This window comes from Eubalaena glacialis, chromosome 11, assembly GCF_028564815.1.
Source record: "Eubalaena glacialis isolate mEubGla1 chromosome 11, mEubGla1.1.hap2.+ XY, whole genome shotgun sequence".
Lineage (NCBI taxonomy): Eukaryota > Metazoa > Chordata > Mammalia > Artiodactyla > Balaenidae > Eubalaena > Eubalaena glacialis.
This window is the reverse complement of record NC_083726.1, coordinates 45020217-45042274: the sequence shown is the minus strand read 5'-3', so window position 1 is coordinate 45042274 and position 22058 is coordinate 45020217.

The following is a 22058-nucleotide window of genomic DNA, read 5'->3' as shown; positions in this document are numbered from 1 at the left end:
AAGACACTTTCTTTGTTATGCTCTTAAGGTTTCTAACCTCCTCTTAAGTCCTAATTGCTCTAGAAAATCTTCTTATATACCACCTGGCACCAAGTATAAGTGAGAAGTCTAGCTATATCCATGAATCTTTACTAACAAATATGGTAAAACAAATTTTGCAAGTTAAGTTTTTTAGCTGAATTATTTTCTTAGTGGTCCCATATTTTAGGCCTACGTTAATCATCATAATTTGCAAGTTTCTAATTTTACATATAATTATTCTCTGGACCTTCTCAAAAGTAAACAAAACAAACAAAACAAAAACCACTTTTAATTGACATATATGACTGTTATTGGTCAGAATTTTTATTTTTATTACCAAAAAAAAAAAAGAAAACAGTAGTAGAAAGAAGTTGTTAAAATTACAGATATTTCACAGAATTTTTCAGTCTGAGAAAATAAATTCTAGACTGAGATTCTAGAAATGACTTTCTAACCCACACTGTAGAACTGGCTCTTTAAAAGAGCTGTTTCCTCTGTCATGACAGAAAGCTACAAATCAGGAAGCCATTCCACTCCTGCCGTTTCAGGTCTTTGTAAAAATTGGCATCAGCACAAGATATATGTGGTACCCTAGTTCTTTTTCCATTTATCTAATCAGAATTTCCCTTGGGTGCATATAATTGGTGGAATCTAAAATTCATATCTGAGCCTTAGTAGAGATAAAGGGAAATGATTTTTTTAAGTGTGGAGGAGTGGTTTGGGGGAGATTCTGTATTGGAAGGGCAAGTAAAATAGGGCCAAGTAAAATATAAAGAGAGGGACCAGATTATATAGGCAACTACAGTCTTCCCGATTAGATGGTCATCAAAACAGATCTCCACCACAATTCCCACCTTTGATTGTTCAATATCAAAACAGCAGTAACAGTACCTTTGAACGTAATATTGATAAATTACAACTTCCCACACATAAATAAAAATATTTTCATCCCTTCCCCAGAAGGCAAGGTCCCAGTTTCATCAATCACTGAATACAGTTTCAAGCCTAGGGTTTCTATTTAATGACCTTTCCTCTGTAATTTATTCACAGACCTATCTCAATAATCTCTAAACTGTGTATTTAAGAATAAATTTAACCCCAACCAGTACATCCTATATAAATAAAAAGTGGAAGAGTATGTTGAAAAAAATTAGCTAATATAAACTAATCCATGGGTTATTTCTATGACTTTCATTTCTTCAGCTTTTCACAAGGTCAAAATTACTGTTTATACTAGCTTGTTTTCTGGTTTAATATTCCCTTTGCTTTCAGTCAGCATTTCAGTTGACAAGGACTATTTAATTGGTTGGATGTCTAAACTTCCCTAAAATTTATGAACCTTTTTTTTAATATTACTACATGGTATTGCTGTTATCATGCATTAACTTTAACCACTATACATGGCATTTCTTGTAGGTGCCTTAGATCTTCTGTGCTTGCATCTTATAACAGCAACAATATTGCTCTTTGTTAATCAGGAGCAATCATTCCAGACTTAAGAAATCTCTCTTTTCCTGTTTTTCTCAATGACACGAGAAGCCCCAAATGGCCATTTTGATGGTTAATTGTATGTATCAACTTGATTGGGTTAAGAGATGCCCAGATATCAGGTAAAGCATTATTTCTGAGTGTATCTGTGAGGATATTTCTGGAAGAGATTATCATTTGATTCAGTAGACTGAGTAAAGAAGACACCCTCAACAGTGTGGGTGGGCATCATCCAAACTTTTGAGCGCCTGAATAGAACAAAAAGTGAGGGAAGGTCAAATTCTTTCTCTCTTTCTGAGCTGGGATGTTCATTTTTTTTTTGCCCTTGGATGTTGGAGCTCCTGATTCTTAGGGCTTTTTGGCCTCGGACTGACTTAAACCATCAGCTCCTCTGTTTCTCAGACCTTTGGCTTTGAACTGAATTGTACTACTGGCTTTCCTGATTCTCCAGCTTGCAGATGGCAGATTGTAGGATTTCTCAGCTTCCATAATCACATGGACCAATTCCTGTAATAAATTTCTCTCTCTCTCTCTCAATCTCTCTCTTTCTCTCTCTCTGTATGTGCATTTATATATATAGATGATAAATAGATAGATAGATAGGTAGATAGATAGTAGATAGATTGATATTCATATATATATATATATACATATATATATATATATATGTGTTTATATATATATATATATATATATATATCTCCGATGGATTCTGTTTACCTGAAAAACCCTGGCTAATATAGCCATTTAGTAGTCACAGCTTATAAACTCAATAGAAGTATGTTTTGAATCCTCTTATGGAAAGTTTTATTTTTTCCTTATTATTGTAAGACCTCAAAAATGGTGAAACTCTAAATATCATATGTAAGAAAATCAATATTTTGAAAGTTGGCCAGGAATCCTGATTGGAAGATGCCACTCTAGCTTGTAATCCTTGTTCCCTTGGGTCCATGTTTCTAACTCTGGGAGAAATAGCACTACATATTGATCTTTTGTTCAGAGCCTATATACCATGTCCCAAACCCAAATTATTGCCCCCCTTATAACATCTTAACTGAGTATTCTATGGAAACTTCCACTCTTCTTTCAGGCCAGCTGTTTTTGAGTGATGAGAAATATGGTAAAGCTAATAACCTTATATGCATGAGTTTATTTTCTTCCTTCTCTTTCTATAAGGATAGTTTATCAAAGAAATATTCTGTGGGATATATAAGCAAATGAGGATTCAGTAAGGATGCAAATGGTGGCAGAATGGTGGACAAGGAGGGAAAATCCACCTCCATAATCAATCCCTATACCAATAAGGGAAAATAGGGCTCCTTCCATGGTGGAAGATACTCAATATAATCAACCTGCCATTGGTAGGCAGGCTGCTCCCCCCAAGGTATGGTACCATGTGAAAGACTCTGGATTGCTGATAGTTAGCTCCAAGTGAACATCAAGTTGTAGTGTTAGCCAATTCAGCCTTGGTTAAAGAAAAAACAATATTAATGAGCCCATGTATTACTTCCATTCTTGCTACATCCAATTTGTCCATTAGCCCATTTAGCAAGAGTGTGGTAGTTGACGAAAAGTCTCACTAATCTCTACAGGGAAGATCATTTTGTCATTTGATTATTGGGAGGTATTTTGCAGTGGGTATTATTTGATGACCATTCACTTGAAACATGTGTATTTTCATTCATGAAAAGTTCTTCATCCACGTATATTTTTTCCTAAACTTCCTTGGCATCAATATTACAGTCTTGGTTCTTCCAAGTTCCCAGATATGTTTGTGAGCCCAGTGATGAAATGCTCATGGGATAAAGTAATAATTACACAATAAATGCTGAATCAATAACAGATAGGATGAATGAATGAATGAATGAATAGAGCAACAAATTCACTCAAATTATACACCAAATAGGAAGCATGCAATTCTAAATGCAACTGGTAGATCTGCCACAACTTACTATTTAACTTTAGATATGTCTTTTCATAGTAACTTAGGCTCTTCATATTAGATAAAATTATATAAGGGTATCCAGTATATATAGATACAATAAAAATAATTTGGGGAGAAAAGAGAATATAAGCCAAATTTATACCTGTCTAATATTATATTACTAACAAAAAGTGGGCTTATCAGTATTAGGATTTATAATTTTAGAGACAAAAGTTTTTGCCACATTACAAAGGAAAAATAATTGTTCTTAAGTTACATCAACAGTCCTAAAACCATAGTAATCAGAGACTAACTCTTCAAATGACATCATTCTTCACATTGTTAATTTATATTACTGCTTTCCACTGAAGCAATGTATTTTAAATACATTTTGAAAATACTCATGATTTAATGCAGTGCACCATCTTTGCTTAAAAACAACTTTTATTCTGAAGAGTGTGATTCAGAGAAGGGTACTCAGTGCCAGGGATGAATATTGTTTGAGGGGAGATTAATCATTAATAATGGCAGGTACTATTACCCAGTTAAAAGAATCCCTTACAAACTACTCATTAATTATAACTTATACAGAGTTTCCCTTTCGTAAATAGTTTCTATAGCTCTTTGTATCTCTAGAATATTATTCATGTTGCAATATATAGAATTAATTGAATTGGAAACTAATTAAAGTAAATGAAATGCTATTGTAAAGACTGACTGCTTCACTCTAATCTTATTGATCATGATTGTCTTCACATTCGACATCACCATCCTTCACTCCCTTTGTCTTAGGTTCACAGTTATGTCATTTTAGTTATTTTATTTTGTTGTTTTCTGTTGTAAAAATTAATTAGCTGTGTTTTTAAGTGTGTATAACTCATTAGAAGAAGCAGTATTTGTGTTATTTTTCTGCTAATGTTAGTGATATGTGGTAAGGCTCTAGCTATCTGCAGTAATTGAGCATAAAGAAGCCACTATGTCAAGAAAACATTAGATCAAATTAATCAATACTGAAACACAAGGAGACTATAGCATGAAATGATTTTGACTGGCATCTAGGATAATTCATCTACATTTGTTAAGTAAGCAAAATTTGCAGTAAACAATTTTCTCCCTTAAATGGAAAGATTAATTTCAGTGTTAACCAAATCTCTTTCATATACAGGATGAATCATTTTTTCTTTTGTTAAGAGTGCAGTAATCATTGCAGATGAGTGTCTGCTAGAGTCTAATTAGTAACCAGATAATGCTTATAATGTGTTTTCTTCAGACTCATGCAGCTTAATTTTCTACCTTGATCCTACCATGTATGTATTTCATTGTAAAAAAGTAAATGGGGCAAACTAGATAAAAAAGCAGCTGACAACAAGAGTTAGCTATTAATATCAATGCTCAGCTAATGAAAGATCACAAACTTATACACTTTATGTGTATCATCTCCCATATAAGTCTGCCACACCAGACGGAAATAATCACTCTTTCAACAAAAAAAAAAGAACAAAAAAAAGAAGGTTAATACTTGAAATTCTATAAGGAACCTTTTTAGGAGTGAGATTCCAACTTATTAATTGCAGATATAAAGACACTATAATCTGTGCCAGTTAATGTGAATCTCTCTGGAATTCGGGTTTTAATTAGACTGGTAAAGATTCAACCCTGCACTATTTTCACTATAGAATTTCTTATTTATTAATCACTTTCATGAGTCAGTCTTCTGTTTTGCATTAGTTATATGTTCTGTAATTAAAATCTATGCTTACTTCTGTATTCATTGTTATTTTGCACCTAGCATACATTAATAAATAAAGTAGCAAATGCCATGACTTCTTCAGGCGGATAAAACATGATAATATCACCATAATTCATGAAGAACCAGGATTCTTAGTCGCTTCCCTATTCTGAGATGAGTGTTATATTCATTACAAACTTAACTAGTAATAATAGCAGAGGGCAAGAGCTCCATTTCACAAGCTTTCATTCTATTTTGAGACTAACAGGCATTACATTTCAAAACTCATGGATCGATCCTTAGGTTTCAGGGTAGCATTACCTGTAATTCTGGAGAGTCATGAAATGTACTGTTTCTTATTCCCTAAGACTCCAAGTCTTATTCTTCCTATTCTTGTTCTTACTGAGTAAAAGTATCAGCTCTACAGTTGATTTCTTCCCTCCTTAATATGCATGAAAGACTCAGAACCAGAATATCGTGAAATGATTTTATCCTCTTTTATTTTTATGATACTTTCAAAATCCATGTTTATAATGCATTCTCCATTATAAAATATAGTTTTACAGACATTATTTTAATTTGTTCTCACACCTATCATTAAATGACAAGGACAGGTATTACTAATTCAATTTTAATAGAACATGAGGCTCATAGAGCAAAATTAATGAATTTGTCCTAAGCTGAATAATAGCTAGTAAGTATGAGAGTTAGAATTTCAACCCAATTCTCCAAGTTTTCCATCTAGTTCTCTTCCTTTCATAAAATACAGAGTTTGGGTTTTTTTGTTTGTTTTTGCTTTGGGTGGTCATCACAAAATAGTTGCATCAAATTATCACAGGCTTTGAGGTAGCACTCAATTTTTTAATCAATTGCTTAATCATTTGAAATAAAGCAATGTTAATTAAGTAACAAATGAATAAATAAATAGCTTATAACTATATGACTACTTAACGTTTATGTAAATTCCATGAAATATTATCTCACGTAACTAAAATGAAACTCTGAACAACTTTTTAAAAATAGTGCATATATTTTGTTATTTGATACTTTCCTAAAAGTCATCTCAGTAAAATGAGAGTTATGCCTAGTGTGCTAGTGTGTATAACTGAGGACATTTTAGGATTTGTCTAATAAGTGAACATTGCTATCTGAATGAATATCTCACCCATATTGGCATCTAAACTTGTGGCTTACGGGAAATCTCAAAACCCATAATTTCATAATTCATTCAATTAATTTTGGCATTGATAGATCCTTCATGTTTGTGTAATACTAGATTTTCATGTGCTAAGTTCCTTGTAGGTGTTAGGAACATTGCATACAGCCCGTTTTTCAGATACAGAAACTGAGGCTTAGAAAAATAAAGCAATTTACCAAAAGTTCTACAACTAGGAATGTAAATGAACACAGATTTCTCTGACTTTAGAACTCTTGGACTTGCCCTGTGTCTTACAGTGCCATCACTGAAGTCATTTTTTCTCTCTCCAGCTTCTTCTGGACAGTGTAGAGCTGAAATGATGAGAAGTTAATGTGGGGATTTAAGCAACAATGCCACCCTTTCCTTCAGCTGCAGGTTCTTATCCCAGGGCAATTCTGTATTATTGACACATTTCCTAAGTCTTCAAGAATATTCATGAAAAATCTTTCATGTTATAGAATGTTCTAGAAGACCAAACAATGTAGCTCCTGTGATATTTTGCATACGACTCATGAATCCTTTTAGAAATTCTTAAACTTGTCCATAACCTAAGAAAAAAGTCTTAATGATGTTACTTTACAGATGGAAAAAGCTAAGGCCCAGAGAAGTTAATGAATTGATTAAAATTACTGTTACCATTGACAGAACCAGAATTCAAATACTGTCTCTTTGATTTAGATACATATATTTTTAACCACTTTGTTTCATTGCCAGTGATCTTAATTGTAGGGTGTCAAGCCTGATGGGGTATTGTTTGCATTTGAAATTTTCATTTTCAATAAAATAACTTGCTAGCACAAATGTGCTTTCTAAAACTGTTTGTAGATATGCTATAACATCTTACAGCATTGATAACAAAAGTCTGTTCCCTCTTAAAGTTCATTTTAGGTTCATAAACAAGTAAACCATTTCAGGAATGCTCTTGGGAAACGATCACATCCTAACAAACAATTAAAAATATTTCAATAAAAAAGTATATGGGTAAAAGAAGTAGAAACAAGACAAATCAATTATTTAAATTCTTTAGCAGAAACAAGTTAGATAACTACAAACAATTTTTAAGAATGCTTCCTGTTTGTCACGTAAATGAGGGAATCCCCCCTCCCATATGAGATAAGACATCAAAGACATCTTTTAGAGGATGTCAAAGCAATTTTAGGGAAGTTTAAGCAGGGAAGTTTAACCACAAAGAATTACAATGTCAAAGCCGGTAGAAGAAAAGCAAATCCTTCAGATATGAAGTGTCACTGAAGAAATACCATACCCACTGTCAGAATTACCTTGCCTAGAAATTGTGATCAGGGCTGTCACTTGTTTATTTACAAAGCTGAGATTCTGATGTTCTCAACCTTCTGTCCATTACGTCAGTCAAAAGTTTTTCTCACTTAACTGAAGGTCTTTTATCTTTCATTAGCCACCCAACCATATTCCTTGAAACTTCTTGAAGTGCATTCTATGTGATAAAGAAGTTGAGGTTATCACATTCTAGAAGAATTTCTTCTAGCATCAAATCCTATCATACATTGCCTATACTATTTTTTCTAAGATTTTTTAAATTATTATTTTAGTTGGGGCTCAACATCTGTGCTACTCAGATGAGGAAAATATGTAGCTCTATTTTCTATAACAGATATTATCTTTTTCTAAAGTCTACATTCTGGCTAAAAATTAGGGAATAAGCAAAGTTACAGTTATAGATAAAATCTATCTTTTCATTTAAAACTGTCTCTTCCAGATAATTTAGTATCTCTCTCTCTCTCTCTCTCTGTCTCTCTCTTTTCCTGAGCATTGTATGGCTCTTGTAACTGAATCCAGTGAATTAAATATTGCTTGATTAATAGACTCATAATCAAAGTTATTCTATAATAGTTTCACCGTTTGCCAAATCAGAACTTCTCTAGGGGGAACAAATAATGCTTTTCAGAGCTAGAATAAAGAGATTCAAAGTAAGATTAAGTTTTAGTGTCACAGAAAATGCTTTCATTTTTCAGATTGTTTTATTTTTTTTCCTACTTTGTATTATGGATAAAAACTTGACACTCTCTCAAAAGTGTGTGTATCTCTTCCTTTACTCTAAGTGATATAATCCCATCAAAAGCTCAATTTGTGTAGCATCTTTTCAGTTGTTTTGGTTTTATATATTTTATAAAATATAAAATTCTCCATTCTCCACATAAAGTATGAGTTGTTTTTCATCATCTATGAATTATATAAAAAATAAAACTTCTAGATATAACCATATGCATATAAATTAAATTTTGAAGATACATGAAGATACATGAAGAGCTTTTTAATATACTTGCCTTATAAATTTGTGTATAAGAAACTTATATGTTACAGTCTATTTAGTAGGTAAACAAATGACAAATTTAAAATTACTTTTCAAAAATGCATACTTCTCATAAGTATATCAAATGTTATAGCTGTGAATATTAATAGTCATGAAGTTTATTTAGAGAAAGAAATTAATTTCTCAGATCACTTTACTCAGCAAAATGAAAAGTGATTTGATTCTCATGGGTGTTGTTAAGGTAAAATAATGGGGCTTCCCTGCTGGCGCAGTGGTTGAGAATCTGCCTGCCAATGCAGGGGACACGAGGTCGAGCCCTGGTCTGGGAAGATCCCACATGCCATGGAGCAGCTGGGCCCGTGAGCCACAATTACTGAGACTGCGCGTCTGGAGCCTGTGCTCCACAACAGTAGAGGCCGCGATAGTGAGAGGCCCACGCACTGCGATGAAGAGTGGCCCCCGCTTGCCACAACTGGAGAAAGCCCTCGCACAGAAACGAAGACCCAACACAGCCATAAAAATAAAGAAAGAAAGAAAGAAAGAAAAGAAAGAAAGAAACTCACATAGTGGCTCGCTTCTGTTTAGCCACCAGGGTTTTAAAAAAAAAAAAAGATTAAAATAATGTTGGTAAAGCATTTTTAGATTCACTCTATAAGTGTTATAGATTTTAAAAACTGAGGATCTCTGCAAGTGGGAAGAAAAAGGGAACATGCTGGTGGTGAAGAAAATCAGGAATTGGACCATTCCTTCTGTGCATAGCATCATCTGCTACTTTTGTGTCAAGTCCCATTTTTTCATTATCTCTCATTTTTTAAGCTCTCTGATATTTGGGCTTCTCACTTGAGAAGAAATAGTTAAGAAATGGTCAGAAGATTGAAGATTTAGAAAATAATGAAATTTTCATATGTTAGAAAGACTAAAAACTCAGAAGATTGATATAAATATGTAGACAATGAGGGAAACTTGAAATTCTCAAATAACTGTATTTTTGTTCATTTTAAGGTGTTTGTCAATTTTCCTTCTCCTGGCTTCTTTTCTCTTCAGTGTAAGAAATTGAAAAAGTGTGTGTGTTTGTGTATACATGTGTACAATGCATGTTTTTCTCAAAGGATTACAGTTTTCCTGATATGATTAAATCCTTAAGGCATTAAATGACTTTGTATGGAAAGCAGAAACTGGCTATATAAGTATATGCTCACACAGCAAAAACATGGTCATTCTTTAAATGTGAACTTTTAGTTGAATAAAATATGAACTTGATTTTTAAAATACTGCTAAATCTTGTAAGATCTGTTTGTGTGAATTGTTAATCGAGTTATTTCCAATGAAGACAAGAAAGATACAAATGTTTGTCTATGTTCTTCTTCCCTCCTTACCGACATTGCATTAACACAGGCCATGAAGGTATTTTACATCTTGATATTTAAAATAAATAGGTACTATGCTATAAATTGACTATCTGGAAGCACTCTTAATATCAGCTCAATTATATAGTTAATAAGTTTAAGTCCTTTGGTGAATATTAGGATTAATCACAACTTTTTGGATTACATTAGAGAAAATAGCTGTAGGTAAGATATTCCTAAAAAGAAAAAAGTTCCTGCAGCCTGAGAAATAGCTTTTCTGTGGCCTTGGAAGTGAAAGGATTTATAGCATGGTGGAAAGAACTATATCTGCCTACCTTGAATATCTTGTTTTGCTCCAACAAATGGGCCTTTACTGTAAATTTTTTACAATGTTGACTTACATTCAGTGAATTCATTAGAACGTGATTTAATTTACACAGATAATATTTCTGGAAAAAAGCTGCTTGACCCAAACTGACACTAAAAATTGCAAAATTGCAAAAGAGCACTGTTATATAGTGAGTAATTTTGTGCCTTCTTGAGGCACAATGGAATTTGTATTATTCTATTAATGTATTAGATGGCAAAGTATTGTGCTCATTACTCAGTGTCACTGTAGCTATGCCAACAGAATACAATACACATCTACATTACCAAACTAAGCACCCATCACAACAGGAAAGCAATGAAAAAAAAAACTAGAAATTAAAGCAATTTTCTCACTGCCCCGCCCCAAAAGAGAGAAAGACTGCAACTAACATCCACTTCTAATTAATTAATTAGCCAACCAAGAAAAGTCATTTATCAATAATGAGTTAATTGAATCATTTTGATCAGTGGCTGAAAAAAAGTGTTCAGAAAAAATCAACCGTTTAAGATAGCTTTTTGAGGAGAACAATTAAACAAAGATTTGAGGTCATTGGGAGCAATATACATAGTCAAAAAACAAGGCAAATTATTTGAGATGGTTTTTCTTAGCTCTTGATGAGTCAACAATTGTTATCAATCCTTCTCAGGTGTTTATTCAAGGGATTGATGCTGAGTTTGGAGTGACTGACTGAAGAATTAGCCTCCATCAACAGTCTGCATTGCAGAACTACAGTGGAGATTAGTTTCAAAGTTGAGATAACACAGTTCAGTACAACCTGAGGTGAAAACTGCTAAGATGTGTTACAGTGGGTGGTGATAAAAACATGTGTAGAGCAAACAACAAGGCCCTACTCTATAGCACAGGGAACTAAATTCAATATCCTGTGATAAACTATAATGGAAAAGAATATGAAAAAGAATATATATATATGTATTACTAAATCACTTTGCTGTAGAGTAGAAATTAACACAATACTGTAAATCAACTATACTTCAATAAAATAAAATTTTAAAAATATGTGTAGAGCAGAAAAAGGTTTATTTGGACATAATTACAAAGCTTTTGCAAATAGATGGTTATTAATTGAATTTTTTCATCAACAGGGACTTTGATGATAATATTTAAATCTATTATGTGTTATAGAAACAGTAATATAAAAAGTGAATTTCATTTACTCTCAGAATTAAGCATTATTTTAATTTTTTGTATGGTATGCTAACATGCCTTACTACACAGAAATTCTGTGGGTCAGCTAAAAATCTTTGAGCTCAAAAAAAATCACAATTTTTAGAAAAAATTTGGAAAAAACCTGGAAACTAGCTTTTATTGCATAATTCATAATGTCTCTTAATGAGTCAACCTAAAATTACAAACAATGCCTATATGCAAAACTTATACTGGGGAAAAGTAATTTCAATGACAACTGATTTTTTTCTGTATCCCAAGTACTGTCAAATTGTTTTATATACTTCCCATGCTTCAACTATTAAAATGAGAAATGAGATCTCTATTGTCACACCAATTTGCAGGAGATATATTCTCTGAGTTCAAATTATAATTTTAATACTTTTTTTCATATCTTGATGCAAGTACAAAGGAAATTTTCATATTTCAAAATCCACTTCACTGTGCAATTGAAGGGCTTCTACCTTTCTTTATTTGGAAGTGATTCATCTGCAGTGTAATAACATGATAAAAGGAGAGTATAAAGAGAAGAATCTAAGGCAGTTCTATGAATGCTTTCCACATGATGAATATGCTCAATTAAAATATATGCCAATGGATTGTTATCAGTATGTGACAGTGCTAATCTATGTGAAAGACATTGTCAAAGGTGAAATACATAAAATCCCATCCAAGTCTAGTACTAACACATAAACATTTGCAATTGTTTTTGATAAATGAGAACAATAATTTTAAAAGCAAATTAAGTGAAATGTTTTCTCTCAAAAAAATTTCCATTCTTCTCTGTAAAAGACCCATAGTACAAAAACATTGTACTCCACTATTGGAAAATCATTTTCTGTCTTATACGGATATAAGTACCTACCAAATCATGGCCTCCAGAGCTACATTATGTACCAGCTTATCCATTACAAAAAAGTTTTTCAACTCCTGTTCTGTACCATAATTGTAGTGGTGGTTATATAATTATTTGTCAAGCTTGTTGAATTTTACACCTAAAGTTCATGGAATTTTTTGTATGTAAATTATTTCCCAAAAAGGTGATTACAATGTTTGAAATGTTTTACATGTAGAGCATGATGTTTTCTTTGTAGAAGGGTTTTAAATTGCAGATCAACTTATTTTATTGGCCTATTGTCTGCATTAATATTTTCTATGTCTCCATGTGTCAAAGCCCATAGAACTGTATGGCACAAAGAATGAACCTTAATGTAGACTATGAACTTTAGTTACAAATAATGTATCAATATTTTTATTAAATTTAATAAAAGTTGCACATTAATAGAAAAATATTAATAGTGGGGGCAATTAACTGTGGAGGCAAGAAGAAAGATCTAGAGGTTTATGGAAATTCTCTAATATCTGCTCAAATTTTTGTAAATCTAAAATTATTCTACAATAAATTATATTAAAAATTATATATATATGAATTAACTCATTTGTTAAACGTGTTAAAAAATATTTTGTTTTTCCATAAATATTCTTGAGATTTGTTCTATGATGTAAGTAATTTAAATAGAATCCGTTTGATCTGTTTGAGTCTTAAGATATATTAGGTGTGACTGAGCAGCATTTATTCTAGGGATAAATATTCCCTACTACTGAGGCAAGACCTTACTGAGCAGCTTATTGAATGCCCGATGAATTATCTGATATTCCAGTCTGGCTGGTGGTAACAGACACTGTTCCTAGTTCTGTGTAAGTACTAGGTCCTGTTCCTTCTAATCCTTTTGTATGTTCTTTCCTTGGCTTCAGGTAGTTTCCTCTCACGTGCACATTGATCAGTTCTCTGATGACTATTCAAGGAGACCCCCAGTGGGTCTCATCTCTGCTTCCTTACCTTAAGATGTATGCCAAGCTCCAACTGGATTCCCTGCTTTCTTTGCTGTGGCCTGAAAACTTTCTCAGATCAAAAAGCTGGTGCCATCTTCAGGGTTGCCTTATTGGTTTTCCATCCTCAGGAATCATCATCTTTCACTGCCTGATGTCCAATATCTTGCAAACCATTTCTTATTTTGTCTCAGATGTCTTAAGTAAGGGTTAAATCTAGTCTCTGTTCTGTCCATGATGGTCAGATGTGGATGTATGCCTAGTGATTTTTGATTAAGTGTCTGGAATTGTGTATAAAAATTGTAACAGCTCAGGATGATGATTTTAACTCTTCCTGCAGAGAGTCCATACTTTTCTTTTGGAAGGTACTGGATGTAGAGGCAGCTCAAGTTGATCAAATTAAGAAATGAGTGATTTCAAAATTAGATCTTTCTGGTCTATTTTTTATTAGTGCTTACTCCTATATTATATCCTGCCTTAATTTTTAACTGAAATCCATGGTCTCTACCAGGGCTCTTCTTGACAGATCCACAAATAGCCAATTTTTGTCTCTCCAATCTCACAAGCATGCTCAAAGCTCAGCTTAGTTTGATCTGTTTGCTGCCGCTTTTTCTTCTCAGCATTGAGTTCTTGCAGTATAAGAATTGTCCAATACCTTGAAGAGAAAAAGCATGAAGAATATTGATCTCATATGTATGCCTTTCCCTCCTTTTTATGATCTTGGACCTTCTAGTCCTTGTTCCTTGACTCTTTTCAATTTCTAATTTTATCTAGCTGTCATAGCTCTTCCCAGAGAGGAGATTTGTCTCACATAAACTACTCCATCACAACCAGAGGTATAAGTCTCTTTTTTTTTTTTTTAACATTTATTGTTATTGTCTTCTGATTTTAATACTAATGCTATACTTTTGGCCATACCTTTATCATCAGTTATGTGGGCACGTAACAGTCTGATGGCTCATCTCTTTGTCTCTAATTTTACAATTTTTTTTTTTTTAATTTTTTTTGGCTGTGTTGGGTCTTTGTTTCTGTGTGAGGGCTTTCTCTCGTTGTGGCAAGCGGGGGCCACCCTTCATCGCAGTGCGCGGGCCTCTCACTATCACGGCCTCTCTTGTTGCGGAGCACAGGCTCCAGACGCGCAGGCTCAGTAGTTGTGGCTCACGGGCCTAGTTGCTCCGCAGCATGTGGGATCTTCCCAGACCAGGGCTCAAACCCGTGTCCCCTGCATTAGCAGGCAGATTCTCAACCACTGCGCCACCAGGGAAGCCCTAATTTTACAATTTTTCATCCTATCATTCATACACCTCAGCTTTAAATCTTTCCAACTTTTTCCTCAACTAAAATAACATTGTAAAATATATTCCATGATTGGTTCCTTGTCTTAATCTCTAACTATTTGCTTACTCCATTCAGACCATCTTTCTGTCCTATGTTCCAATAAAATGAAAAATTTTTGGTTACTTAAAGAAGCCACAATCTTTCATTCTAACTTTGCTCATACTGCCACCCTAGCCTAGAGATTCCTTTGCCTTCCACCCTCTATTATTTAACTTTGCTCACTTTTTTATGCTCAATTCAATTTTCACCTTTTCATCGTTTGTGCCAATTAACAACCAATAGGTTTACAATATATACTTTAAGTGCTAAGTACATTTATTGTAATATATATAATTTCATATTTAATCAGTACTATTAAATACTGTTGATAATATTTTATACAAATTTTAATATGAAACTGTGATTTATACTTAATATTATATATTATATAAAATGTTATTTTAATAACAAATATATAATTAATTTATTCTATTCATTTGTCTCTCTTTCTCCTTTATTTTAGTGCATTCCTTGAGTAGAACAAGACAGAAATAGAGTTTTAAATTTGTGTCACCTTGTGACAGTGTATCAAATAGAATAGATTATGATACCTTATTTGTGGTAGCCAGCCTCCAAGATGACTCCCAATGATTACCTCCAAATATTCACTTACTTGTTTAACCCCACCCCATTAAATTTAGGCTGGACTAAGTGGCCAGTTTCTAAAGAATAGAATGAAGCAGAAGTGATTAATGTGTGACTTGGAAACTAAGTCACAAAGGGCAGTTTGATGTTGTACTTTCTCTCACATCACTTTCTCTGGGGTAAGCTAGCTCCATACTCTGAGCAACTCTCTGGAGAAACCCATTTGATGAACTGAAGTCATGTGGGTGAATTTGGATGTGGATTCTCCAGCCCAGTAAAGCTTTCAAATGACAATAGTCCAACTTGTCGTCTTGACTGCAACCTCAGAAAAAGCCCTAAACCAGGGCTAGCCAGTTAAGATGCCTAGGTCAGATTCCAGACCCCGTGAAATCATGTGAGATAATAAATTTTTTTCTGTTGTTGTTTTAAACAGCTAAGTTTGGGGATAATTTATTACATAGCAATAGATAGGAAATATATTAGTCATATAAAGCATAACACATTTACAACATATTAACTCTTTAATACTTTCAATAACCTGTGGGAAATTATCATGCTTATTTTTTGAGGAAGAATCTGAAGCTTATAGTAGAGGTTAAGTATGCCCATTCTAGAAGGCTTTCTCTTTATTATAGTTGCCTCTTCTATCATCTGTTAAAAGAAATTATTGCATTAGAAGAGCTCTGGCAGTTGAAGGAGGGAAGAGTGTAGAGGCATGCCACAGAACATGGAAGATACCACCCTTTTAAAGTTATGGGTTGCAGCCTTTTTTATTTAATAAATTGATAATTTATTACAGAAAATCCTAGGATCTGCTTTTAAAATTCTGAAGCAATATAGAGAAACATAATTTGATGGAATATGTATATCAAAAAAATCAGGTTGCAACAGAATATTCTGATTTACTGTAGAATTAAAAGTGTATACAATGAGTTCTGTTTGCATACAAAGTATACCTTATTTTCATAAATATATGAAAATAAAAAATCACACTTATCAATCTAAACTTCACAATTTTAAACACTTCATGTAAATATGATCTAGCTTGAATCATTCACTCTCTTTTGGATAGCCATTCACTTGTAAGTTGAAAGACTGTCATGTAAATACATATAAAAGAGTCATAAATCAGAGTGAAGCAGGACGTGTATGAATATGCAAATTGCACAGAAACTTGAAACTCAGAGTATTCTACTAATCCAATTACCAGGAAACTGATTGCCAATCTGATTCAAGTATGTGAAGATGGTTGCTTCATTTAAGTTAATGGCTCCCTCTGGCTAGCAATGAGTGGGGTTACCAACTGTTAAATTTTGGTAGCCCAATAAAAAATGTGTTAGCAGCCATCTAAACATAACAACTATTAGAACTCCAAGTATGAAGAACAATCCTTTCCTATAGCTAAGATTCCGAGAGTAAAATGAGAAGGGGAAGAACACATGACTCTCTCTATGGGGCAATATATGGCATCAAAAGATTTTTTGGCAAAAGAAGGTAACAGGTGTGGTATAAGAAAAGCTTCACTTCATTATATTACATAAAACGGAGAAAATTAAAACTGAGTGAGAGAGCAGAGATCCTATTCTCTATTTTTTAGCAGTTAACCTCTAAGTTTCATGTTTCTGTAGTGGTACATTGAAAATTTTAAAAAATACAATAAAAGAATAAAAACGTATCAAATGAAATTTGGCATTCTACAACCTCCCCAAATATTGTTTTAAAATTCATAAAGTGTTCATTCACAGCAAACATGCTCAACGGTGAAAAACTGAAAGCATTTTCACTAAGATCAAGAGCAAGAAAAGGATGTCCACTCTTGCCACTCTTTTTTTTTTTTTTTAATTTATTTATTTATTATTATTATTTTTTTTTGGCTGTGTTGGGTCTTCGTTTCTGTGCGAGGGCTTTCTCTAATTGCGGTGAGCGGGGGCCACTCTTCATCGCGGTGCGCGGGCCTCTCACTGTTGCAGCCTCTCTTGTTGCGGAGCACAGGCTTCAGATGCACAGGCTCAGTAGTTGTGGCTCACGGGTCCAGTTGCTCCACGGCATGTGGGATCTTCCCAGACCAGGGCTTGAACCTGTGTCCCCTGCATTAGCAGGCAGATTCTCAACCACTGCGCCACCAGGGAAGCCCTCGCCACTCTTATTCAACATATTTTTGGAAGTCCTAGCCATGGCATTCAGAGAAGAAAAAAAAAAAGGAATACAAATTGGAAAAGAAGTAAAACTGTCACTGCTTGCAGATGACATGATACTATACATAGAAAATCCTAAAGATGCCACCAGAAAACTACTAGAACTAATAATGAATTTGGTAAGGTTGCAGGATACAAAATTAATGCACAGAAATTTCTGGCATTCCTATACACTAACAACAAAAAATCTGAAAGAGGAATTAAGGAAACAATCCCATTTAACATCGCAACAAAAAGAATAAAATACCTAGGAATTAACCACCTCAGGAAGCAAAAGACTTGTACTCAGAAAACTATAAAACACTGATGAAAGAAATCAAAGATGGGACCTCCCTGGTGGCACAGTGGTTAAGAATCTGCCTGCCAATGCAGGGGATACGGGTTCGAGCCCAGGTCTCGAAGATCCCACATGCTGCGGAGCAACTAAGCCCGTGCCCTACAGCTACTGAGCTTGCAGTCTAGAGCCCGTGAGCCACAACTACTGATCTGCGTGCCACAACTACTGAAGCCTGTGCACCGAGAGCCCATGCTCCGCAACAAGAGAAGTCACCACAGTGAGAAGCCCATGCACCACAATGAAGAGTAGCCCCTGCTTGATGCAACTAGAGAAAGCCTGTGCGCAGCAACAAAGACCCAATGCAGCCAAAAATAAATAAATTAATAAATTTATTTAAAACAAAAAGAAATCAAAGATGACAGAAACAAATGGATAAATAGACCATGTTCTTGGATTGGAAGAATCAGTATTTTGAAAATGACTATACTACCCAAAGCAATCTACAGATTCAATGCAATCCGTATCAAACTACCAACAGCATTCTTCACAGAATTAGAACAAGAAATTTTACAATCTATATGGAAACACAAAAGACCCCAAATAGCCAAAACAATCTTGAGGAAGAAAAATGGAGCTGGAAGAATCAGGTTCCCCGACTTCAAACTATACTACAAAGCTACAGTAATCAACACAGTATGGTACTGGCACAAAAACAGAAATACAGATCAATGGAACAGGATAGAAAGCCCAGAGATAAAGCCATGCACATATGGTCACCTAATTTATGACAAAGGAGGCAAGAATATACAATGGAGAAAAGACAGCCTCTTCAAGAAGTGGTGATGGGAAAACTGGACAGCTACATGTAAAAGAATGAAATTAGAACACTACCTAACACCATACACAAAAATAAACTCAAAATGGATTAAAGACCTAAATGTAAGAAGAGACACTATAAAACTCTTAATGGAAAACATAGGAAAAACGCTCTTTGACATAAGCCACAGCAAGATCTTTTTTGACCCACCTCCTAGAGTAATGAAAATAAAAACAAAAATAAATGGGACCTAATGAAACTTAAAAGCTCTTGCACAGCAAAGGAAACCGTAAACAAGACGAAAAGACAACCCTCAGAATGGGAGAAAATATTTGCAAATGCAGCAATGGACAAAGGATTAATCTCGAAAATATACAAACAGCTCATGGATCTCAATATCAAAAAAACAAGCAACCCAATTAAAAAATGGGTGGAACAAATGAATACATGTAAAAATTCGCAAAACCTGAATAAATTCTGTAGATTATGCCAATGTCAATTTTTTGGTTTTGATATTATACTAGAATTATATCAGATGTTGCCATTGAGGAAGCTTAGTGAAGGGTACAAGGGACCTCTCTGTATTATTCTGGTGAGTTCTTGTGAATCTGTAGTTATTTAAAAGTAAAAAGTTAAAAAAAAAATGGGTGGAAGACTTAAATAATTTCACCAAAGAAGACATACGCATGGCCAAGAGGAACATGAAAAAATGCTCAACATCACTAATTATTAGAGAAATGCAAATAGGTGGGTCAGAATGGCCATCATCAAAAAATCTACAAACAATAAATGCTGGAGAGGGTATGGAGAAAAGGGGACACTTTTGCACTGTTGGTAGGAATGTAAATTGATACATCCACTATGGAGAACAGTATGGAGGTTCCTTAAAAAACTAAAAATAGAACTACCATATGACCCAGCAATCCCACTACTGGGCATATACCCTGAGAAAACCATAATTCAAATATGCACATGTACCCAAATGTTCCTTGCAGCACTATTTACAATAGCCAGGGCATGGAAACAACCTAAATATCCAATGATAGATGAATGGATAAAGAAGATGTGGTACATATATACAATGGAATATTACTCAGCCACAAAAAGGAACGAAATTGGGTCCTTTGTAGAGATGTGGATGGACCTAGAGTCTGTCATACAGAGTGAAGTAAGCCAGAAAGAGAAAAACAAATATCGTATACTAACACAAATATGTGGAATCTAGAAAAATGGTACAGATGAACCTAAAGGGCAGGAATAGAGACATAGATGTAGAGAATGGACATGTGGACACAGAGGGGAAGGGGAGGGTGGGACAAATTGGGAGATTAGGTTTGACATAAATACACTACCATGCGTAAACTAGATAGCTAGTGGGAATCTGCTGTATAGCACAGGGAGCTCAGGTCGGTGCACTGTGATGACCTAGATGGGTGGGATGGGGAGGGTGGGAGGGAGGTCCAAGAGGGAGGGGATACAATATAGCTGATTCACTTCATTGTACAGCAGAAACTAGCACAACATTGTAAAGTAATTTTACTCCAATAAAAGAAAAAATAAACACTTTAGAAAACATTAACAAAATGTGTATGTCTTATGAAGTGCCATTTCATAAGATAATCCTGCTTGTAGAGAAGTTCCTGAGTTTGGTGAATTAATAAAATCTGTGTCCATCAAGTTTATTTCAGAAATTGATTTGTTTCACTGAGAGTTCTACTTTCCCTTAATTAACAGTGTCACCTGAAGTACAGGGACCAAGCTTTAATTAATGTGATGGGAATCGCATATTTAAAAAACTCATGGATAAAACTTGCTTTATTCCTGATACGAGGCATCATTTTAGTTCCTCCATTAGGTTCATAAAAAATAGCAGAGAAACACATAACCTTCCAAAACAATAGCGCAGAGTTTTGTGTCTCTCCTGGCATATGTAAAGCCAGAACCAAGACTTAAAGTAGCCCTGAGATGTTTCTTTCTGTGTAACTGCTTTAGAGTCTTAGCTTCAAAAACTGTAAAAGAACTAGCATGGCAGAAGATGAGGAATCAGTTTCAACTGTATAAAATGTAATGTATTTGCTTGAAACAGTTTTTTTTTAATTTCTATTAAAATTAGCATTTGTTGACTTGAATAGTCAAGATGAAGAAAACAATAATTTTATACTCTGGTGCGCAAAGCATTTAGAGGGTCCACTAGTTTCAGTGACAAGAAAATTGCTATGCCACTGACAAACATATTACTAAAAAATAGTTAAACTAAATTTTACATCAAGGCTCACGTCAACAAACAAGTTTTCATGTTAGGCTTTGATTGAGAGATGAAACCGTGAAAAATCAATAACCTTTTTGAAAGAGTAGAAGATACGATATTAAAGTGTTGCTTGGTATAGAAATGAATCCTGAGAATCTCATCTCAAAAAGAAAAGACGTTCTATGATTTTTTTTCACTGATGTGTTTTTCAAATGTGTGTGTAATCATTAGAAATAAGGTATCTGTGAATAAGACTAAGGTTTGAAACTTTCTAATTTGAAATAATTATTTTGAATTTGACGGTGAAGAGAATTTCTAGCAGGAATTTGCATGCTTTCTTGTCTTCCTGTTCTCTAAAGCAGGAATACAGAATTTATTTCTTTTAGACTGTGGTAAGCATCTTGATACAGTCTGCCTTATTTCTTCTATTTTTCCCCTAAAGAAAAAGATTAGGGGCAAAATAAAATATATAACTATTCTATAAGCAAAGACTGAAGATAAATATATGGTAATAGAATCCCCTGTGAAGTAAACAAATATGGCACAGAAAGTTTTAGTTCATTTTTGTGCTGGCCAGGTAAAGATTGTTTTTCAGTTACTTGTTCAAAATGAAAACTTGTGACCCAAACACCTGTGCCAGATTGGTATTTGAGATCACTAATATTCTGTGCATGATATCCCTTGGAACAGATGCAAGGGGACAGAAGTGACTAAAATTGCTCTGTTCTGATGGCAGATCAGAGGATGATATAGCCAAGAAACAGAAGAACAGTGGCTTATATGAGAATTACTCACTGCATCAACAGTCCATCACGGAACCAGGCTCAGCAAACATACAGACTGAGAATTTTATCAGTACTTAAGATAAAATGCCTCTGTTAAAACTATGGAAGCTGCCTTCTCATGTCTTATTGAGAGCTATCATGAGGCAGTATACATTAAACCTACCAAATAATAGAAAATGGTATTACTTTATGAGATGCCATTTGCTGTTGACTTGTCTATGCAATATCAATGTTAATAACTTGCTTTAAGTATCTTGGAATTTATTTCAGCTAACATTTTGATTTGATATTCCCCCAGAAAGGTAAACGCTAAGTTAGGTTAACTATTAGAGTTAGAAGGTTAGATATAGACTACACATTCTATCCTTTAAAAGTCAAAGGTTTGGTATAACT